Here is a 14,663-nt window from a genome sequence, read left to right on the forward strand (position 1 = left end):
ATGTTTTTATGGATATCATTGCTTCCTTCATTTGGATTATTTCCTCTGGTCAGTGCCCCAGAAGGAGATAGCAGGGTTAAAGGGTGTAAGTGCTTTGATGATCCTTGGCATGAATGACTATATTGTTTTCCGAAGTGTTTCCCTTTAAAAAAAAAAAAAATTCTACTAAGAAAAAAAAATACACATCTCTTTTTCAACCACATAAAAGAAAAGCAAAAAATTATACTACAGAAATTTCTACAACATTCGGATGACGGTCGTTCCAGACAGCTCGTGATGCATAGATATATATGTAGATGGAGAGATAAAAATAATTTTTTCACAAAAGAGATCATATTCCTATGCCAGTTTTGCAGACTCGTGTTTTTCTTTCCTTTTTTTTTTTTTTTTTTTTTTTTTTTTTCCAACTCAACACGTCCTGGGTTTTTCTAATTGGTTCTTTCAGCAGCTGCGCCCGGGTGCTGGGATGATGTCGTGGGAGACTTGCTATAAACCAGACGCTGTGCCCAGGACTTTACCTGAGTTAGTTTGTTGAGGCCCAACAAGATCCAGTGAGAGACTCTGCCCCTTTCACAAAGTCACAGACTCAAAGAAATTGCCCAAGGTCACATGGCCAAGGAGGGGTGGAGAGTGGTGCTCAAGCCAAATTCTTTGGATCTCCAAAACAGATGCTTGTACAAAGTAGTACGAGAACATATTTTAAGAACATTTTTGTTTGTTTTTAATTAGCTTTTTTATTGTGCCCTTAAAAAGAAAAAAATTTTTTAAAGTGACGATCCCTTACTGGTCCTACCTCCTGAGCACCTCTGAGCACCAGGAAGAGGAGAACCAGGGAGGGGTGGTGTCCACGGCATCCACTCGCACACAGAACTGAACAGACAAGCGCAAAGTCCGGATTGAGGTTAGAAGATGACAGCAGAGGACAGGAAGGACCGAGGGTGGGGAGTGGGGTACCCTCAGAAAATCCAGCCGCCCCCAGCTGGGCGCCTGGAGGGAGACATGGTTGGCTCCAAACCAAGAAGACAGAAGCCATTTAGAAGGGAGGGAGGAGGGCAGTAGAGGGGATGGGAGGGACTGTTTGGCAACTGGGATCAAGGGATTGCCCCCTCCACCCCCGGTGGGGCTGGTCTGGGGCTACCACATGCTCTAGGCAGGGGCTGGATGCAGTTCACTTGTGATTCATGTTTGAGCTCTTTGTGTTGCTGCTGGCTGCCACCGCCACCGCCACCACCGCCGCCGCCACCACCACCACCGCCGCCGCCACCGCCGCCGCCACCGCTGCCTCCTCCTCTTCTTCTTTTCATTCGTCTTCATATTTATTTTATTTTCTTTTTTAAAATAATTTATTTAACTTTATTTTATGTGCATTGGTGTGAAGGTGTCAGATCTCCTGAAATGAGAGTTACAGACAGTTGTGAGCTGCCATGTAGGTGCTGGGAATTGAACCCCCGGTCCTCTGGAAGAGCAGTCTGTGCTCCTAACCCCTGAGCCATCTCCCTAGCCCTTTATTTTTAATTATATGTTCCTGTGTGTCTGTGTGTGAGTATGTGCACATGAGCAGATGCCCCTGGAGGACAGAGGCTTCCGATGCCCTGGACCAGGAGTTAGAGGTAGTTGTGAGCCGCCAGATGTGAGTGCCGGGAACCTGACCTGGGTCCTCTGCAAGAAGAGTGCCTGCTCTTACCTGCTGTACCGCCTCTCCAGACTCCCCCAGGTTCTCGTTGATAGCATCCTTGGACCTGCCTTGATGGTCTCAAGGGGTACATTCTCAGGGGCCCAGAAGGTGAACACCAAGTCCTCCTTCTTGTTGTCCTTAATCTTGTAGGCTGCATCATGGAGAGTATGGTGGCAGTCCTGGTCTGGCTGCATCTTGACAAAGGTTGTGGGGGGTGGGGGTGAGGAGGGTATCCAGAGTCTGCCCTGTGCTGCCTGCTGGGGTCTCCATGCCATCCTCCCGGATGGTGTTTTTGTTCTGACTCAGGCAGAAGAACACTGACTTTCCTCTGGTGCAGATGGCTTGCACATCATTCTTTCATTGGACACTTTGGGGACACCTCAGAGACAGCCACCCGAGTGGTCGTGTTTCTGGAAGTGAAAGAAAGACAAAGAACAGCGGGAGAACTGAGCTTTTGTGGCTGCTACTGGGATTGGACCGTTTGGTTTTGGGGTTGGTTGGTTGACTGGGTTTGAGACAGGGTCTCATGTAACCCAGTGTAGCATCCACCTGTAGCTGAGGATGGTCTTGGATTTCTAATTCTTCTGTCTCCACCTCCCCAGTGCTGGGATTCTAGGTGTGGCCACCATGCGCCCTTGATGTGGTGCCTAAGATCATCTGAACCCCAATGCTTTGAATATGCTTGATGGCGTATATCAAGGCTTGTATGTGTATGATGGCAAGCACACCATCCATTGGACTCCATCCTCAGCCCTAAGCAATGCTTTCTTGATGAGGCTGGATGGAAGGTCTAGCTAGGTAGACAATGGCAGGCAGATAGATAATTACAAATATATTAACTCTGCCTTACTTACTGCAAATATTGCTTCTAATATTGTTTTATTTTGTTTGTTTGTTTGGAGACAGAGTCTCACTGTGTTGCTTAGGCTGACATTAAACTCAAGATCTTCCCGCCTCTGCCTCCCAAGAGCTGGAATTTATAGCCTTGCTTGTCTCAAAGCTACTCTTTTTATCCCTCATAAATTCTTACTCTTTTGGAAGTGAGTCTTCTAGAAATTTCAACTATATTTATATAGTTGAGTCCATCTGTTGTTGCCTTGTGACTTTTTCTGCCAGGCTCAGGCTCATATGTCCATTCTAACTCCAGAGACATGGCAGTGTTTAAGTTGGCTCTCTCTTCCCAGGAAAGGCTACTGTTGATGGATGGGTTCAACTGGGTCTGAATTCCCTTCTGTCGTTTCCCACCTATGTGACTAGGAAAGACTCTTCACTCTGAGTTCTGGGTTTCCTGGCTAGTGAAGGAATTGGACCAGCCCCAGGTCCTCCAATTTGTCTATGCATCAGGGGCTCCATAAGATGCATTTTCTTGCCTGCTCTGTCAGAGCCCAAGAATCCAGATTTCCAAACCTGGGAACATAGTCAGTGTTGTTCTGCGCCTGCCATACTACAAGCCCCTGCTCAGACCTGCTTTAGACTCACCGGAAGCCAAGATCTTCCATGGCTTCCTGCCCAGCCTAGGAGTAGTCAGTGAGTGAGAACAGCCAGCAGCAGCCGTGACTGCTGGGCTCCAGGAGCTGGTAGCCCTGCCTCTTCCTCTTTGTCAGAACCCCTACTTGGAGTACAGCCTGAGAAGCAGCCCTGATCACTGCCTCCTTGGCAATCCTGGGGACTGCCACAGTCACACTCCTGGGGGAGAGGCCAGTTACTTAGCAGCTGGGTCCTTTTAGCCAAGCCACTCATCCTTTGAGTCTGGGTGTGCTCCCTGATGAAAGCAGGAACAGGGCCTTCCTACAAAGCTGTTGAAAGGGTACCAGTGATGGATGGGTGGGTGGAAAGAGCCTAGAGCTGTTCCTTGTGTAAATGGGCTTGGCTCACGTGTGGAGGGCATCATTGTCTGTTTTCATCAACATTTCTAGCTGTAGGGGAGACTGTCCTGAGGTCTGTGGGCTGGGTCTGAGAATTCAGCTGACATAAGGCAGAATAATAGGAGGAAGGCATACAAAGTGATACCAGCTTAATGTGGCACAGGAGAATGCATACGAACCTGAAGGCCCAAAGACACAGAATTGGTTGGACAAAAGTAGTAAATTAGGAAAATGTGATAAGGCTAAGGGGCCATGGGTTGGAAGAACGAACTGGGTGGGAAGTAACTAGGAAGGTAAGGGTGAGTTGGGGGAGGTTTGTACAGGTTTCCTTGGGCCTCACACTCCCTTTCTGGGACAGAGGGGACATTTTTCAAATAAGATTATCCTTTAGAGACAAGGTCTCACTATGTAGCCTTGAATGATCAATCCTCCTGTCTCAGTCTCTAGAGTGCTGGGCTTACAGATGTGTGTACCACTGTGCCTGGCTCACACAGGAGTTTCATCTGTTTTCTCTTTTCCTCCTTGTGTTGAGGATGCACGCTCAGGTCTCATGCATGCTGGACAAACATTCTACCCCTGAGCTGTCTCCTCTAATCCCTCACCTGCTACTTTTAAGAACAAGGGAATTTGCATGCCTTTAATCCCAGCACTTGGGAGGCAGAGGCAGGCAGGTGTCTGTGAGTTCAAAGCCAGCCTGGTCTACAGAGCAAGATCCAGGACAGGCACCAAAACCACACAGAGAAACCCTGTCTTGAAAAATCAAAAAAAAAAAAAAAAAAAAAAAGAGAGAAAGAAAAAAGAAAAGAAGGAAGGTCACAGTGATCTTCTTGTGCCTGCTTTTTTTCAAAGGCCTTTACATGAAAACAGCCAAGACGTCAAGTAGATTTGGGGTCAACATGTTAATAACTTGCTCACTGTCCTCAAGCATGCCGGCCTTAGGGAATGCAGATCTACAGCTGGAATTCCTGGCATCTGACAACACACAGATCTGTCAGTTCCTTGTCACCAGGGACCCAGGGCTCCTGGAAAATTTTTCTTCCTGGCTCAGTGGAGAACTTGTCTCTTGGGGAGTTGAGAGGGTATATGACTGGCAGCCTCCAGGCATAGGGCACCTGCCCGTGTGACTCCTCACATGAGTGCTCTTCCCTTCCTCCAACAGGTCTGACAGGAATGGCCCCATTGCTCCAGTGACAGATCAATCCAGGCAGGGACCACCCTGCCTGATACCTGAGGTGCCTCAGGACATGCCTTTGCTTTACCTGAATCTCTGGACTTTGTCTCTTCTGGTTCCTTTCTAGAAACTTCAGGTTATTCTAACGCAGCCTGGGCCTGGCTTCTGTTTGGGGATATTTGGTCATACTGTATGAAAATGTGTCGCTGTTTTATTCTGATTGGTTTAATAAAGATCTGAATGGTCAACAGCTAGGCAGGAGAGGTTAGGCGTGACTCCAGGTTAGAATCTGGTTTGGGGCAGATTTCACCAGGGAGACTTGGAGCAAGTCAGACATAAAGAATGGAGAAGAGCCGGGTAGTGGTGGTGCATGCCTTTAATCCCAGCACTCAGGAGGCAGAGCCAGGCGGATCTCTGTGAGTTCAAGGCCAGCCTGGTCTACAAAGCGAGTTCCAGGAAAGGCGCAAAGCTACCCAGAGAAACCCTGTCTCGAAAAACCAAAAAAAAAAAAAAAAAAAAAAGAATGGAGAAGAGGTAAAGAGCCATGAGGCAAGATGTATATTAATAGAAACTGGTTAATTTAAGTTATAAGAGCTAGCTAGGAACAAGCCTAAGCTAAAGCCAAGCTTTCATAATTAATAATAAGTCTCTGTGTCATTATTTGGGGGCTGGCAGTCCCCAAAGAAAGTCTGACAAGGAAGACTGGCAACAGTCCTGGAACCTGACCAACTCACCCAGGCCTGAGTACTTTGCTGAGCTTTCTTGTAATTAAGACCCCAGGGAGAGGCCAGAACCCTGAGCTGTGGGCACTAATAAGGGCTCAAAGGTAGGCGGGGTCTCACCTTTTGGTCATTAAGGAAGTTGCCATGGAAATCCCCCTTCCAGTCTCCTTCAGATTAATAATAATGAACAGTAGGAGCCGGAGAGATGGTTCCTATGTTAAGAGCACATTCTGCTCTTCCAGAGGGCCTGAGTTCCATTCCCAGCACCCACATCTGGTGACTCACAACTACCTCCAGGGGAATCTGACGCCCTCTGCTGGCCTCCACAGGCATCTGCACTCACATGTACATAACCACCTCCCCAGCACATAATTAAAAATAAAATAAATGAAAAGATAGGAAGCCAACACAGATAGGAGGAGATTGATCCAGTCTAAAAGAGAAACAGAGCTGGGTGGTGGTGGCACACACTTTTGATCCCAGCACATGGTTGGCTCGTGCCTTTAATCCCACCACTAGGGAGGATCATGCCTTTGACCCCAGCACGTGGGAGGCTCATGCCTTTAATCCCAGCACTAGGGAGGTAGAGACAGGACTGTAAGGTGGGTGGAGGCAGGATCTCATGCCCATTCAATTGGAGGATTTGTAGAGACCGGATGCCCATTCAGCCTGAGATTTCGAAGAGGTAAGAAGTGGCTGGCTGCTCTGCTTCTCTGATCTAGCTTTTACTCTCGATATCTGACTCTGGGTTTTTAATGTTAAAACTAATTTGGATAATACTCTACAGTACACATAAAGGACTTATAAGGATGCTGAGTCCATGGTAAGCCCTGGAAATTGTTAGTCATTCGGTGTAAATTCCTCTAGATTCACGGGCTGCTCCAGAGAGGGACAAAGAAACATCATCGTAACAGGGTGTGGCCTTTAGAGATTATTTTATCATTTTTTTATTTATATGTTTTATGTGTATGAGTGCTCTGCCTGTATGTATATCCATGTGCCATGTGTGCCTACTGCCCTTGGAGGCCAAAAGAAGGTGTCAGTTCCCCTGGAACTGGAGTTAAAGATGGTTGTGAGCTGCCATATGGGTGCTGGGAATTGAACCTTGCTTGGGTCCTCTGGAAGAGCAACCAGTGCTCTTAACTGCTGAGGCATCTCTCCAGGCCTATGATTATTATTTCTTAACGATCTTGTTATTTTTTTAAATATTTATTTTTTATTCTTGTGTATATGTTCGGGTCTGCATGAGTTGGTGTTCTATGTGTGTGCAGGAGCCAGTGGAGGCCAGAGTTGGAATCAGAGGCCCTGGAAGTGAAGTTACAGGCTGTTGTGAGCTGCCATGTAGATGCTGGGAACCAACTCCTCTGCAACAGCAGTAAGTGCTCTTAACTGCTGAGCCATCTCTCCAGGCCTAAGATTGTTTTATCTTATTTATTTTGAGACAAGGGCTCATGTGATCCAAGTCTGCCTCTAACTGGCTGTATAGTTGAGAATGACTTTGAAATCCTGATCCTCCTGCCACCTCCACTCAAGTGCTAAGATTACAGGCCGACAGCACCTTGCCTGGCTTCTTATGGTAGTTCTTGCTACTGCCATAACAAATGCCCACAAGCTGTGGCTTAAGACAACAAATGCCTTATCTAACAACCAGAGGCCAAAGGTCTGTAGTGGCTAACTCAAGTGTCAACAGAGCTGTGTTTCTCCTAGGGGACTCTAGGAAGAATCTGTTCTGGCCTATCTAAACTTCAGTCTGTGGCTTCTCCTGGCCCTGGGCTACAAGGTGTGCTGGCATCGGCCAACAGCAACATCCCCTCTGACCCTGACTCTTCTCTCTCCCTCTTTAATGAGTTTGTGATGAAAAGGGTCAGTGGATAATCTGGGATAATCTTCAGATCCTTAATCACAGCCGACAAGTCCCTTTTGCCTTATAAGGGAACACATTTCACAGCTTTCTGCAATTAAGATAGGCACATCTCTGGGAAGTCTACAAGCTGCTTAAAAGAGAAATTCTAGTGGAGTTGAGTGTTCTGGGCCTTAACTATAATCCTTTTCATCTGTGCAGGGTTTAGAATCCTTCCATATGACACTTTTTTTTTCCTCCTTGAATTGATCCTGGGAAATCAATGAAGTAAGTACTGAGCCTTCACTGTAAAAGCGGGAACAGCACTCAGGGGAGGCCCTGGGCCAGGCCACACAGCTACAAAGAGACCCAGGTCCGGAGCTTTTATTATTTTGTCTCCTTAAATATTTACTCGTTTATTTTGAAGCAGGGTCTCAGTGTGTAGGTCGGGCGGGCCTGGAACTCACAGAAATTCTCCTGCCTCTACCCCCCAAGTACTGGGGTTAAAGGTATATGGCACCATGCCTGGCTAATATTTTGTTTCTAAAAAATAATACATTTTATAAATTTCATGTAGTTATGGTGTATGTGTGCGCTTACACACCAGGAGAGCTGAGGGCAGTCTGCAGTGGTCAGGAATTTCCTTTCACCACATGGAGTCCAGGGAAGGGACTCAGAGCCTCAGCCGTGGCACGCTTACACAATGCAGTTGAGAACGACTGTGTTAAGACCACAGGTACACCAGCTTTGTGCAGCATCAAGAATGGAAGCCAAGACTTCATGCATGCCAAGCAAGCACTCCACCAACCAAGTCTTACCCTCAGCCCCCAAATTAATGATGCCTCTTTAAAAAAAAAAACAAAAAAAAACAACAAGTACTGGAGATAGAACTTAGAGCCTAGTGCATGCTGGGCAAACACTCTATCACCATGTGATATCCTCTATATCACTATGTGATATCCTATGAGGATTTCAGAAGTTTTGATTCAGTTCCTCCACCCACAGTTCCCAGCCATTTGCTTCCAGAACAATGTGCCCTTGGTGCATCGGGGTGATTCCTCAGGTACCTAACAACCTACAGGATAAAGTCCCCCAAAGTGAGCCTGTTCCCACAGCCTAGATGTGTCCTCAGCAGTCAGCCTTGAAATCAAGAGGGTGAGATGTGGGCAGAAAAGCTGTTGTTTTTGGATTTTGTGTGTGTGTGTGTGTGTGTGTGTGTGTGTGTGTGGATACCCTTGGCCCAGAGCCCCAGAACTCAGTGTCCGTCCGTCTGAGGCGTGTCCTCCACAGCAGCTGAGGCTGGAACCCTGTTTGCCTGGAGCACTCTTCTTCTTAGAAAAGCCTTAGTGAGAATCTCTCATAATCACTCCAGTGTGGTTTATGGTTTTGCCTTGGGTGCTACTGCATGAGAGGAGAGCTCTCCCGGCCCCACAGATGCTGGGGGAAGCTGCCCTGGAACCTCCTGAAGCCTCTCTGAGCACCTCTCCGCCACCCTACCCACCACGATGGTCTTTGTGTGCCTTCCCTGTTCCAGGAACTGGGTTACATTGGATCTGAGCAGGGCCCTGTTCCCTGATGCATTTGCCTCAGTGGAAGGAGATGGGGCCCGTGGAAAGGCGTGTGACAAGGAATCAGAATTGATTTGTGGAGAGTGTGGGAGAGTCGGTGACAGCGATTTTGTGGCAGACAATGTCTCCAGCTCTAAAGATGGTAGTTCAGATAGGGGCAGAAGGGAGATATAAGCACAGGCTTTGACCAGGGGGTCCATGAGCCTCACCCTCACTCTAGGTGGCCCCCACAAAAGGATTGATTGTTAGGTCCTTCTAGCTCAAGACTGGAAGAAGCATCCTGGCATGGTGGCACTCATCTGTAATCCCAGTCCTGAGGAGGCTAAGCCAGAGTCACCTGTGGTTGGAGGCCAGCCTGGACTACAAGGCAAGAGTCAGCCTAGAGCCACATAGCAAGACCTTGTCTAAAGGAATTAGATAGATAGATAGATAGATAGATAGATAGATAGATAGATAGATAGATAAACAAATAAATAAAAGAAAAGGCAAGAAAGGAGTTTGAGCCTGTGAGTAGTGATCAGTATGTCATCTCTGAGGCCAAGTGAGTCCACTCTGGAAACAGGGTCCAGCTGTTTTCAGGGCTGAGCATACTGTAAGGTTCCCACTAAGCAAGGGTCCAGTAAGGAGGCAGTGGCCTGATGTCAACTTTAACGAGGGTGGCAACCAGATGTGAGACCAGCTGTGGAGAGCGAGTGAGCTCTGTGTGTGGGTGGCCATATGGAGGGAGGCAAGAGGATAATCAGGGAGTGGGGCAAGCGTCTGCAGAGACAGAAGTGGGGAGCCGGAGGGCAAGCCATCTGTGAAAGGCTTGAGGTCAGGCTACCCCAGCTCAGGCTTTGGGAAGTGACTGTCCCCGGGCAACTAATGATGCTGTTGGGTGGGTCTCTATCCAGGGAGGCTGTTTAGCCTTTGGAAAGAGCAGCTGACAAAATACTTTGCACTTGGCCGGGTAAAAATACATAGGGACATGAAGTAAGCCTTGACATCATCTGTCAATCTAGTCACCAGCTCCCCCTCCCTGGGTTGGAGGAATTTGCTCAGGGTTGCCACCTGGGAGGAGGCTGAAGGAGCCTCACCAGCTAAATGATGCTGCTGTGCCTTTAACTGGCACTTCCTCACTTCCTCTCTCTGGTCTTTGGTACCTGTCGTGTCACTGTCTGGGGTACCTGCCCCTTATCCTGTCTGCTGCACTCTTACTGGTTAGCCCCCCTCAAACTGTGTCCTCTACTGCTCATCTGCTCTCCTTCTGCAGGCCACATGACACACGTGATCACGTCTGCCCCTCTTCCCAGCATGTACAACCTGGTTGTTTGTTGGTTTGGTTTTCGAGACAGGGTTTCTCTGTGTAGCCCTGGCTGTCCTGGAACTCACTCTGTAGACCAGGCTGGCCTCGAACTCACAGAGATCTTCCTTCCTCTGCCTCCCAAGTGCTGGGATCAAAGGCGTGGACTACACAGAGAAACTCTTGTCTTGAAAAACCAAAGAAGAAAGAAGAGGAGGAGGAGGAGGAGGAGGAGAAAAGAAAGAAATATGATTAAAAGAATAAAACGTGCAGATGAATGGATAATCAAAGAAAATCAATGAAATGACTCAATGATATTCTGCTATACTCGTAGATTGGTGTCTAGCTCAGTCATCATCAGAGAGGCTTTCTCAGGCAGCTGATGGGAGCAGGTGCAAAGACCCACAGCCAAACATTTGGAGGAGAGCGAGCCCAGGTTGGAGGTCTCCACTGGGTCCCTTCCCTTAGGGTTCAGGGACCCCCAAGGAAGGAGGGAGGAGGGATTGTGGGAGCCAGAGTGGTCAAGGATGTCAGAGAGCATGCCCACAGAATCAACTCCACAGAGCTCATGGGGGCTCACAGAGACTGAAGCGACAATCACAGAACCTAAATGGGTCTGTGCTAGGTCCTCTGCATATATGTTATGGTTATTGGCTTGGTGTTGCAGTGGGTAGCCGTTCCAGCTTTGACCTTGAAACACTGCCCCTAGAGTGACAGCAGGTAACTGCCACACCTGCCTATGACCTGCCACCCGGGGCTGACCTGCCCCTGGGGCATGGCCGAGAGGGAGCCCCTTAAGACTTCAGATGGTACTCGCTTGGTCCCCCTCTGGATACCTCATGGTCCTGGAATCTGGATGGGAGACCAAGCCAGAGTTCTCTGCTGGATGGTACCTCATCTCTCCTGGATCCTGTAACCAACCACTATTGGCTGTAAGTTATCTCAGAAATAAACCTCTCTTGATTACCAGATAAATTACGTGGAATTGCCTTTTTAAATACAGTTATATGGTGTTTTTGTAGGGCTCCTGACAAGGGGGGGCGGTGTCTCTCTTTTGCCTGCTCTTGGGATCCTTTTCCTCCTACTGGGTTGCTTCGCCTAGACTTGATGTGAGTGTTTGTGCCTGGTATTATTGTACCTTGTGCCATGTTCTGCTGATGTCCCTTGGGAGGCCTACTCTTTTCTGAGGGAGACAGGGTGGGGAGTGGATCTGGGGGAACTGGGAGAAACTGGTTCTGGTGGGGAAACTGGGAGGAGTGGAGGGAATAAAAAATATTTTATTATTTACAAAATAAAAAAGAATAAGATAATTCACAAAGTAAGTTCAGAATAAACCTAATAAACTTGAAAACTGTTTAATCTCAATAAAAGTAAGTGTGCAGATGAATGGATAATAAAAATGTGGTATCCAGTAGAACATGGCTCAGCCATGAAAAGGAAAGAATTACCTGCTAAACAAAGTAACAGCAGAGAGTGTGAGATTCCATTGACACACAACATCCAGAATAGGCAAGCCATTTAGGCAGAAAGTAGTGTGTGGTTGCTAGAGTCTGGAAGAGAAGAAAACGTGTGGTGGGTGTGTGATTAGTGAATCCAGGGTTTCCTTCTGGAGAATGAACATATCTTAGAACCAGATGTAGTGCTCACCCAATGCAGTGACTGCACTAAATGCCACCAAACTGTGCAGGTTAAAATGGCAAATTTTATGTCACCCCTGTTTGGTCACATTAAAGAAAATCAAATGCACATTTCCGAGAAGAATTTTAACTTTGATCAGATTCTCAAAAGGTTAAGAAGCCCTGGTCTGATCCAACACTTTCATGAGGTACAGAGGGAGGGAGACCCATGGAAGGTCCCTTGGACTGGTGGCAGAGTCAGCACCCGCCCACTTGCCTGACCATGCACCGTGCCTTCCTCTGTCCTTTGATCCCACTGAAGCCTCCCAGCCAGGCTACCCACAAGCTGTGTAGCTCCACAAACTTAAAAGGCCTTCCAGAAGCTGGGTGAGGATTGGAGTTACAAGAATGTTTGTCTTTCTCTCCATGGACTCCCAAGCATCTAGAGTGCAAGAGGAGGCATCTCTCACTTTCCCCCATATTGCGTACAGCTTCTGAAGTAACCTTGGGAGTGAACGGTCCTGTCTCTGTTTAAGAAAGAACTTGTGTGAGTTCCAGGACAACCAAGGCTACACAGAGAAACCCTGTCTTGAACCGCCACCCCCAGAAGAGCTTGCTGTTTGCTTGGAAGGAGGGTACTTAGCTGACTGCCTCGGAGGACCCAGGACTGTTCTTTATCCAGATGCCATTGCTACCTTGACCTAGACTTCGTTAGATGTGCGACAGTGTGGGGTTCTCTTAGCTGACACATTCATGTTTTTTAAAGTTATACTTTATTCTTTTGAGATAGGATCACACCGTGCTGCCTAGGCTGCTCTGGAACTCACTATATAGCCTCGGGTGGCCTCAAACTCGACATTCTCTTGCCTCCTCATTGTTATTCCAGACACGCACCACCTGCTTAAGGTTTAGTTTTAATTGATGAGTGATCGTTGCATATGTTTATAGAGTCCATGTGATGTTTTGATGTCCTCCCCATCATCTTTCACTAGCTTGACTGAAAACACACACGAATCCCCCCAACACTGAGACCCACTCTCAGAAATTTCTGTTGTTTCCTGCCCGCTCCCTTTCTTGCTGATTAACCACACAACCATATAGTGAGGAATGCACAAATCCTCCCTTCCAGAGCACTCCCTTGTCCCAAGTTTAAAAAGACGTACCTGGAAAAGTGCTTGCCAGAGATGCTGACCACAGCAAAATCTGTATACCAGTCACTTTAACCAACCGGACGCTTTGGTTGGTTGTTTTGTTGTTGTTGTTTTGTCCCTTTTCTTTCTCTCCATTCTTTCGCTCTTAGTTTTTTTTCTTTCTTTTGTTTTTTTGTTTTTGTTTTCGAGACAGGGTTTCTCTGTGTAGTTTCGGTGCCTGTCCTGGATCTCGAGCTGTAGCCCAGGCTGGCCTCGAACTCACAGAGATCCGCCTGGCTCTGCCTCCCGAGTGCTGGGATCAAAGGCGTGCGCCACCACCGCCCGGCTTTAGTTTTTTGGGTTTTTTTCTTAACAGGATTTTATGTGGCCCAGGCAGCTCTAATGTCCACTGTGAAGCTGAGGAGGACCTTGGACTTCTGATCCTCTTGCCTTTACCTCCGAACAAGGGAGTTATGTCTTCTTTAGATCCACTGGTCCACAGCTCTCACCACCATGAGCATAGGATGGAGCGCCGCCACATTCCAGAAGGCAATTTTTTTTTTAAACAAACACTGCATAATTGAAATGACTGTCTGATACCTACATACCTTCTTTTGAAAAACTATACGGGCTGCGGTAGAGGTCGGTGACAGAACACTTGCCTAGGACGCAACGAGCCCCTGAGTTCAATCCCCAGTGTTGGAACCCACCACCATCTTTACCCAAGCTCCGAGGAGATCCAGCGCATCTGTGGTCTTCGTGTTTGGGGAGGAGAAGACAGGAGGACTAAGTTTGAGGATAAGATGGGTTTAAAAAAAAATCACGTCTTTAAAAATCAAAAAGAAAAACCGTGAGACTTCTTCCTTAGGTAGGTTGTCATAAAGGTCCCTGAGGGTGAGCCTGCCGGTTGGCTCCTGGAAGCTCTTTCTTTCCATTACTGCTCCTGTTCGCCGGGACTCCACAGTTCCTACAGCGGAAGCCAATCTCACCAGTGCTTGTTACCTAGGCCCCATGCCTCACTTCCATAAGCCTTGCACTCTTGCCGGCATCCCAGAGCCTGCTCCCTGGAGGGCCCAGGTAACAGAGCATCTACCTGGCGTGTCCTAAGTGCCCCCTAAGTGTCCCAGGGGTGGAGGGGGGCTGCTGCCTGGGTTGGAGTAGGAGGGCTGTCCTTGGAGCATGTATCAATTATGGGGAGCAGGATCTATAGGAGCTTGTAGTAAAGTCCCGGGCCTGGAGAGGGGCCCAATGTCAGAAACAAACCAGATAATTCCAGAATGCATTAGAGCCCTAGATTAAGAATAATAATAATTAATAATAATACAGATACACTTAGAAATTTGAAAAGCTGGGCAATGGTGGCAGAGGACTTTAATCCCAGCACTTGGAAGAGGCAGGAAGATTTCTGTGAGTTCGAGGCCAGCCTGATCTACAGAGTGAGTTCCAGGCTACACAGAAAAACCCTGTCTCAAAAAAAAAACCAAGAGAGAGAGAGAGAGACAGAGACAGAGACAGAGACAGAGAGACAGAGAGAGAGAGACAGAGACAGAGAAAAGAAATTTGAGATAACAGGAAAGGACATCTTCACTGGGGAGGGAACCAACGACGACATCTTTATGCAAAGACCCCAAGTATGGAAAAAATTAGGCTGGCTTAGGAAGTGAAGCCCCAGTGGCTGATGCATGGGCAGGGCAGATGACAGGAGCGTGGGGCAGGCAGAAGGGTCTGGAGCACCTACGACAGAAGTGGTCAAGGCGTGGTCAGCCGGGGGTTCAGGGAAACCTGAAGGTCGGC

General features: G+C 47.9%; 1 long non-coding RNA gene across 2 annotated transcripts; it reads right to left on the reverse strand.

Annotated features, from left to right (window-relative positions):
* Positions 1 to 1,272: 1,272 nt before the first annotated feature.
* LOC128121415 (uncharacterized) lies at positions 1,273 to 14,640 on the reverse strand. 2 transcript variants are annotated; one of them, XR_008222189.1, is made up of 3 exons: positions 12,903 to 13,018; positions 1,685 to 2,085; positions 1,273 to 1,390 (listed from the first exon to the last, which is right to left on the reverse strand). It is a non-coding gene; the product is annotated as an uncharacterized LOC128121415 (long non-coding RNA). The 2 variants fall into 2 exon arrangements; XR_008222190.1 differs by lacking the exon at positions 1,273 to 1,390 and adding an exon at positions 11,572 to 11,673 and having other exon boundaries at positions 1,397 to 2,085; positions 12,903 to 14,640.
* Between the last annotated feature and the right edge of the window lie 23 nt (positions 14,641 to 14,663).

This window comes from Peromyscus californicus, unplaced genomic scaffold, assembly GCF_007827085.1.
Source record: "Peromyscus californicus insignis strain IS unplaced genomic scaffold, ASM782708v3 Scaffold_3__1_contigs__length_106647218, whole genome shotgun sequence".
NCBI classification, from domain to species: Eukaryota; Metazoa; Chordata; class Mammalia; order Rodentia; family Cricetidae; genus Peromyscus; species Peromyscus californicus.